Here is an 8,541-nt window from a genome sequence, read left to right as displayed (position 1 = left end):
ACAGGCCAAGATGTGATAGCAGCTGATTGTTTCCTAAAGGAAACCTTCATATCGTTACCTTGCTATCTAGCTGGTTTCCATGGAAACATCAACTGTCTGTCGGTGGTCTCAACCCAAAGGTGTAGCTATGAGATAAGAAAAGATGACTATGAGGGACATCTCTCCCTTTATTTTGTTCTGTAATAAAGAGCTAGACAGTCCGATTCTATACTTGATGCCAGAATTTAACATCTGATTTTAAAAAATACAGATGGGAACACAGGTGAGTCTCAGGTGGAAAGAGTATACATTTAATTTTCATTTTAATTTTCAGGGGCATCAGGACTGGTTCAATTGCCAATGACTATATTCATCGGGCACGAAATCCTTCTCCAAGCAGGTATTGATCAGAGTTTGGATCCTCAAGTAAAAATTTTCCAGAGGTCTCTCTTCATTGCATTGCACTGAGAGATTCTCTGACTCTGCCCGCTGGACCTTTCATTTCTGCTGCCATCCTACCACTCATTCATTCTGCCCAGTTTGCTCTCAGAGTAATTCTAACTACATAAATTTATACAGGGAAGCATCATCCCTCTTTTGCTATGTTCCCCAAGAGAATAAATAACATAAATGTATTTCTTAAATATTGAAAGAATCTCTTTGAAAGCAAACTGAGCCTTGTGCCTTTTTGAGAGGTAACTCCTTATAAGACATCTTACTTCTTGAGTAACAGCTGTTCTTGATTTTGTCTTTGCCAAATTTGAACTCCAAAGAATAAAACGGTTAATGATGTCTATATATACATATTTGCTCTTCTGCCTTATAAAATGAAAGATAAAAATTAGATTTGTTTGGAAGTCTCCAAATTTTAATGATTACAAAATGATCGCAAGAGTCCTCGTATCAATCAAACGTATGATAAAAGAAACAGAAACTTGACAAATCAAGAAGTTTAGCATTCCGGATTATGTTTAAGTAAAATGTGTTGCTGTAAATATGACCCATGTTTGAAAGAGATATACTTATGCTCATGCACAAAGACTAGTATAATAATTGTCAGTAGGATAATGAGAGAGAAAAATGCTTTTTTTCTAGAGGTTTAAATGTCCTCCTTGTCAACTAGTGACATTTATAATACACTTTATGAGTTAAATTAAAGATTTGCCAGTGTTTTCACTATCCATGATATATCCTTACTCCCGGGTTAATCAGCGACCAAATTCCTATAAAACTGATTATGTATAAAACTTCAATAGAGGGCTTCCCTGGTGGCGCAGTGGTTGAGAGTCCGCCTGCCGATGCAGGGGACACGGGTTCGTGCCCCGGTCCGGGAAGATCCCACATGCCGCGGAGCGGCTGGGCCCGTGAGCCATGGCCGCTGAGCCTGCGCGTCCGGAGCCTGTGCTCCGCAACGGGAGAGGCCACAACAGTGAGAGGCCCGCGTACCGCAAACAAAAAAAAAAAAAAAAAAAAACTTCAATAGAAGAGAAAATCCTCCTTTCTAATATCGTTATATAATAATATATAATTATATAAAATCATATAACAATTTTTATTGTAAAAATTAACCAGAATAATTTAATCTTATTTTCTCTATCCATTATCTATGGCTATGTAACAAGTTATCCCCAAACTTACTGGCTTAAAACAACAAACGTTTATTATCTCATAGTTTCTGTGGTTCAGGAATCTGAGCATGGCTTTGCTGGATACCTCTGGCTCAAGGCCTCTCACAAGGCTACAATCAAGGTGTTGACTGGAGCCCCCAGCTTGGGGAGGATCCCCTCGGAGTTCACTCACTGGCAGAATTCAGCTCCTTGTGGACTGTTAGACTTGCTGGCTCTTGGCCAGAGACATCATTTTCTTGCTAAGCGGGCCTTTCTATTGGGCGGCTTACCACAAAGCAGCTGGCTTCCCTCTGCATAAGCCAGTAAGAGAGTGGGAGAGGCAAGTAAGATGGGAGCCATGTGCTTTTGTATCCTAATCTTGGAAACAGTATCCCATCTCTTTTGTCATAGTTTATAACTTAGAAGCAAGTCACTAGATACAGTCTGTGCTCAAAGGGAAAACATTACATAATGACATGATTATCAGGAATCAGAGGTCATTAGGGGCCATCTTAAAGGTCAACTACCATACTTATCATCCACAGGGATTCCTGCTTCTTCCTTACAATTACCCACAGGCTCCGGTGATAATCAGAAATTGAGTCTTCTGGAAGGAATAGTACAAAATCTCAGTAAAGAGCAGTACTTTAGCTTTTTGCTGGTTCAAGAGTCTAAATTGTTAGTAGACACTCCTGTCTGATGGTCATGGTACTTCTAAAACCATTGCCCTTGACAATTAGCAGATGTGAGACTAATCTTACAGACACTGGCAAAGATAACCCATCCGTGTCTAAATTAAATGAAAAGGCCATTTGAAATTAGCTATCTATTGTACTCATGGTCTGTCTTGATATTAGTTGTCTATTATATTAGTTATCTATTGCTATAAAACACATTGCCCCAAACTTAAGGACTTAAAACAAACAAACATGTATTTCCTTTAGCACAGAGTTCTGTGGGTCAAGAATTTGGGAGTGGCTTGGCCAGGATGTTCTGGTTGGTGTCTCCCATGAGGTTGCGGTCAAGATGTCAGCTAAGGCTATAGTAATCTAAAGGCTCGACTGGAGGATCCACTTCCAAGGTGGCCACTCCTATGACTGGCAAGTTAATGTCAGCTGTTGGCAGCAGGTCTCAGTTCCTCACTGCATGGGCCTCCACAGGGCTGCTTGAGTGTCTTCATGACATGGCAGCTGGCTTTCCCCAGAGAGAGAAATCCAGATTGATTATGGGACATATGAAATATGTTTCAAATTTGAGTAATGATCCTTGTCTTAGTGTTTGTTCATGTTGCAGGCAAAATACGTATGATTGCCAGAGTATTAGGTTCCGCTGCACAGGACCTACCTTGTCAAATGGTTCAAAAAATATTCAGCTCCCAAAAAAGGTAAAAAAAATCCCAGAAAACTGTGATATCTGATCACCAGTTGCCGAACCACAGTGCAAATTTGTTGGACCTAAGCCCATTTCCTGCCCTCTGAATCTCTTAGATGTTCCACAGAATTGCCAATACACAGGCCTCAGACAGGAGGAAGAGTTGTATAAAGGGATTGATTATACTTGGCAGAACTTTGAGAAGGAGTGCAAATATGATCAAATTACCAAAAAGTCCTGGGAGATTGTATCCATAAGACAAACAAAATAAAACCAATGCTGAAGGGCTCAACAAAAGACTTGGAGCTCACATTGGTAGAGAGACTCGGTTTGTCAAGACAGGCAGAGTGGCTTTTAGGGGGTGGAGAATTAGGGCTCCCAGGTATGGCTATCTATAGCAGCAAGAGTCTCTGACAAACCTTGATGGGACCTTGATTTGTTAAAATATCATCCAGAGACCACTGGCACACACCTGTAGTAAAAGAAAAAAAAAAAAGAAAAAAAGGTTGATTTAGCCTGCAGCAAAAGACAATACAAAGCAGAAGAGTGAGTCAAATATAGTACAAACCATGGAGTGAGTCCAAAGTGGGGGAGCACAGGGTAAGGTTTCTGTAGGACCTGGGGGCTGGAATTAGTCACAAGATGGTCTTGGCATGGATTATTTAGAACCTGTGAACCAGGCAAGTTGCTGGAACAGTCAGTGGTCTCAGTTTTAGAACGTAAGACCTTTTCAGAGTTATTGTTACATCATTCTATGGTTCTATCTTGGAACATACGCATTTAAACAAAGAGATATACAATTTTGACCTTAAGTCATTTATCTGTTTTACTAGTCATAGTGCAGACTATTTTGTAAGCTATGTCTTCTGTTCCAAGTCTCATCCTCAATCTGTATAAGGGAATCTGAACTAGCCCCTTCCCACGCCTTCATGTTCCATGAGGAAGCCTCTAGCCAAGGTGTATTTGATGAAAAAAATCCCTTTCCTCTACCTGTGCTGTTTCTTTTTCCCGGCAAGACTCAGCCCCAAGCTTGAGGGGAAAGGACGAGCTCAAAACTGGATCAGTTCTATCATTGCCTTTGCAAACAGTGTTTTCTCTAATTATAATTCCACTGCAAAATTCTACTCTTTAATACCCAGCTCAAAATTGCATCCTTTAAAAAGTATTTTCCAATGTCTCTTCCTTCTCTCCTCCCCATCTTCAGCCCCCGCCCCTGACTTGGAGGATAAAATTATGCTCCCTATGTGTTCCTGGTTCTTAGTAGTCCGCTTGGTACACAGTAGATGCTTAGTATATATTTTTGAACTGCGTTGGTAATACCTAATTAATTTGGTAGTAGATATTATTAAAATACTTTGATATTACTGTTACTTCAGCTCTTTCTAAGTTCTCTCCTCTCTGATTTCCTATTGCACAGTTTGGCATTGTTGTTCTCTGACAGTTTCATACATATTAGCTTTGTTTGTCTTGTATTCCAGTTATTAATAAATTGTGAGCTCTTAGGGACAATTTCTTTTACTGGGTCGGCACCCTCCACCCCACTCCCATGCCCCTTCAGACTTAAGACGATTCTCATACTTCCTAAATATTTGTTGGTTTTGAGCCTATTTTGAGATATTAGCTTATGTTTTCTCCTGTATTTTCCCTACCCTTCATTTTATCCCATTCAAGAAGGCAGTTGGCCCAAACTTCTTTGCCTCAGGGAAGAGTTGAGGCCAGGTGTGAAGCAGGAGCAGAGCATCAGCCATTGTGCATTTTTTCCCCAAAGACCTAAACACTAAGTTGAATGGAGAAAGTTTGGAGAGGGAAATAAAGAATGGGATTCCCAGGTACAGACAGGGCAAGTGGAGAAAGGAGGCAATTGTCAGGTCCCCCTTCCACTGCCTCCAGCTTAAAATAATAATAATAATAATGACGTGATGGAGAATGTGGAGAGGAGAGAGAGACAGTTCTGGGGGTCCAGGAAAGGTATGGACTCAGGTCCTGCCTGCAAGGCACAATTCCAAAGCAGTGTAAAACCTTCAAAGAGGAATGGATAGAGAGCGATGGCGGGTTTGACTGTGAGAGACCCTGTGGTGGATCGTTCTCTACATTCGGTGTTTGTGGGGAACATTCCGTATGAGGCTACTGAAGAGCAATTAAAGGACCTCTTTTCTGAGGTTGGGCCTGTTGTTAGTTTCAGGTTGGTATATGATAGGGAGACAGGAAAGCCAAAAGGTTGCGGCTTCTGTGAATACCGAGACCAGGAGACAGCACTTAGTGCCATGCGAAACCTAAATGGGTGTGAATTCAGTGGGAGAGCACTTCGAGTGGACAGTGCTGCCAGCAAAAAGAACAAAGAAGAGCTGAAGAGCCTTGGCACTGGTGCCCCTGTCATTGAGTCATCTTATGGAGAGACCGTCAGTCCTGGGGATGCCCCTGAGTCCATTAGCAAAGCAGTTGCCAGTCTTCCACCAGAGCAAATGTTTGAGCTGATGAAACAAATGAAGCTCTGTGTCCAGAATAGTCCTCAGGAAGCACGGAACATGTTGCTTCAGGACCCTCAACTGGCTTATGCTTTGCTCCAAGCCCAGGTAGTGATGAGAGCTGTGGATCCAGAAATTGCCTTGAAAATTCTGCATCGCCAGACAAATATCCCAACACTGATTGCAGGCAACCCTCAGACAGTCCATAGCGCTGGACCTGGCTCAGGATCCAATGTGTCGATAAACCAACAGAATCCTCAGGCCCCTCAGGCCCAGTCTTTGAGTGGTATGCATGTCAATGGCGCACATCCTCTGATGCAAGCTTCTCTGCAGGCTGGATTTGCAGCACCAGGGCAGATACCAGCGATCGTAACAGGACCTGGCCCTGGTTCCTTAGCGCCTGGAGGAGGAATACAGGCCCAGGTTGGAATGCCAGGCAGTGGACCAGTGTCCATGGAGTGGGCACAAGTGCCGATGTAAGACCCCAGAGCAGCTATGCAGCGTGGGCCCTTGTCTGCCAACGTCCCAACTCCTCGAGGTCTGTTGGGAAACGCTCCAAATGACCCACGCAGAGGCACTTTCCTTTCTGTAACTGGAGAGGTAGAGCCTAGAGGTTACCTGGGACCACCTTATCAAGGTCTGCCCATGCACCGTGTCCCTGGCCCTGACAGCCGCGGCCCACCCCCACATGAGATGAGGGGAGGGCCATTAGCTGAGTCCAGACCTCTAATGGCAGAGCCAAGAGGACCCGTGCTAGATCAGAGGGGTCCACCATTGGATGGCAGAGGTGGAAAAGATCCCCGAGGCATAGATGCACGAGGGATGGAGGCACGAGCCATGGAGGCAAGAGGATTAGATGTTAGAGTATTGGAAGCCCATGCGATGGAGGCCCGTGCAATGGAGGCCCGTGCAGTGGAAGTCAGAGGGATTGAGGCCAGGAGCACGGACACAAGGGGCCCAGTCCCAGGCCCTACAGGCCCTATACCTAGTGGAATCCAGGTCCCAGTCCAATTAATATGGGGGCAGCTGGCCCCCAGGGATCCAGATATGTTCCAGTCATGCAAGAAGTGAGCATTCAGGGTGGAGGCCAGCCTGGTGGCTTTAGTCCTGCCCGGAACCAAGTCACAACACAGGACCATGAGAAGGCTGCTTTGATCATGCAGGTTCTTCAACTAACTGCAGACCAGATCACCAAGCTTCCTCCAGAGCAGAGACAGAGTATGCTGATCTTAAAGGAACAAATACAGATGTCTACTGGAGCTCCTTAAAATGTTTTCAGAACTACCTGGTGACAAATCTGGAAATTAATTCCATAACTTGGTTGAAATGTTGCAAAAAGATGATTTCTGCATCCTACCCTTTGAATGACTCAAATTGGTGCCAGGTGGGGGACTCGCATCACCTTCTCTCAGAACAAAATCAGTTCATTCTGTTGTCTCAGTTTATACGTTTTCTGTGACTTGAAATAAAATTTGAACACAATTTTAGTATATTGCAGATTGATATACATGACCTTTGTGCTTTTAGAAGGCTGAACACCAAGGGTGAAACCTTACATGTGTTTTCTACCCTTACTGCAGTATTGTACTGCTTTTTTAACATCTTTATTGGATTATAATTGCTTTACAATGGTGTGTCACTTTCTGCTTTATAACAAAGTGAATCTGTTATACATATACATATATCCCCATATCTCTTCCCTCTTGCATCTCCCTCCCTCCCTATCCCACCCCTCTAGGTGGTCACAAAGCACCGAGCTGATCTCCCTGTGCTATGCAGCTGCTTCCCACTAGCTATCTATTTAACATTTGGTAGTGTTATATGTCCATGCCACTCTCTCACTTTCTCCCAGCTTACACTTCCCCCTCCCGATATCCTCAAGTCCATTCTCTAGTAGGTCTGCATCTTTATTCCCGTCTTGCTCCTAGGTTCTTCATGAACTTTTTTTTTGGATTCTATATCTATGTGTTAGCATACGGTATTTCTTTTTCTCTTTCTGACTTACTTCACTCTGTATGACAGACTCTAGGTCCATCCACCTCACTACAAATAACTCAATTTCGTTTCTTTTTATGGTGCTATCCTACTACATATATATTCCATTGTATATATGTGCCACATCTTCTTTATCCATTCATCTGTTGATGGACACTTGGGTTGCTTCCGTGTTCTGGCTATTGTAAATAGAGCTGCAATGAATATTTTGGTACATGACTCTTTAGAATTATGGTTTTCTCAGGGTATATGCCGAGTAGTGGGATTGCTGGGTCGTATGGTAGTTCTATTTTTAGTTTTTTAAGGAACCTCCATACTGTTCTCCATAGTGGCAGTATCAATTTACATTCCCACAAACAGTGCAAGAGGGATCTCTTTTCTCCACACCCTCTCCAGCATTTATTGTTCCTAGATTTTTTGATGATGGCCACTCTGACCAGTGTAAGATGATATCTCATTCTAATTTTGACTTGCATTTCTCTAATGAGTAATGATGTTGAGCACTCTTTCATGTGTTTGTTGGTAGGCTGTATAATTTCTGCAGAGAAATGTCTATTTAGGTCTTCCGCCCATTTTTGGATTAGGTTGTTTGTTTTTTTGATACTGAGCTGCACGAGCTGCTTGTAAATTTTGGAGATTAATCCTTTGTCAGTTGCTTCATTTGCAAACACTTTCTCCCATTCTGAGGGTTGTCTTTTGGTCGTGTTTATGGTTTCCTTTGCTGTGCAAAAGGTTTTAAGTTTCATTAGGTCCCATTTGTTTATTTTTGTTTTTATTTCCATTTCTCTAGGAGGTGGGTCAAAAAGGATCTTGCTGTGATTTATGTCATAGAGTGTTCTGCCTATGTTTTCCTCTAAGAGTTTCATAGTGTCTGGCCTTACATTTAGGTCTTTAATCCATTTTGAGTTTATTTTTGTGTATGGTGTTAGGGAGTGTTCTAATTTCATTCTTTCACATGTAGCTGTCCAGTTTTCCCAGCACCACTTATTGAAGAGGCTGTCTTTTCTCCACTGTACATTCTTGCCTCATTTGTCAAAGATAAGGTGACCATATGTGCATGGATTTGTCTCTGGGCTTTCAATCCTGTTCCATTGATCTATATTTCTGGTTTTGTGCCAGTACCG

At 42.7% G+C, this 8,541-nt stretch overlaps 1 pseudogene; it reads left to right on the top strand.

The window, feature by feature from the left end:
* Window positions 1-1,760: 1,760 nt before the first annotated feature.
* Window positions 1,761-7,043, top strand: LOC111164078 (cleavage stimulation factor subunit 2 pseudogene; annotated as a pseudogene).
* The last annotated feature ends 1,498 nt before the right edge of the window (window positions 7,044-8,541 follow it).

The sequence above is a fragment of the Delphinapterus leucas genome, chromosome 12, assembly GCF_059928025.1.
Source record: "Delphinapterus leucas isolate spDelLeu-1000000601 "Yukka" chromosome 12, BTC_Dleu_Yukka2, whole genome shotgun sequence".
NCBI classification, from domain to species: domain Eukaryota; kingdom Metazoa; phylum Chordata; class Mammalia; order Artiodactyla; family Monodontidae; genus Delphinapterus; species Delphinapterus leucas.
Note: the sequence above shows the minus strand (reverse complement) of the source record. Positions and strands in the feature narration are given on the sequence as shown.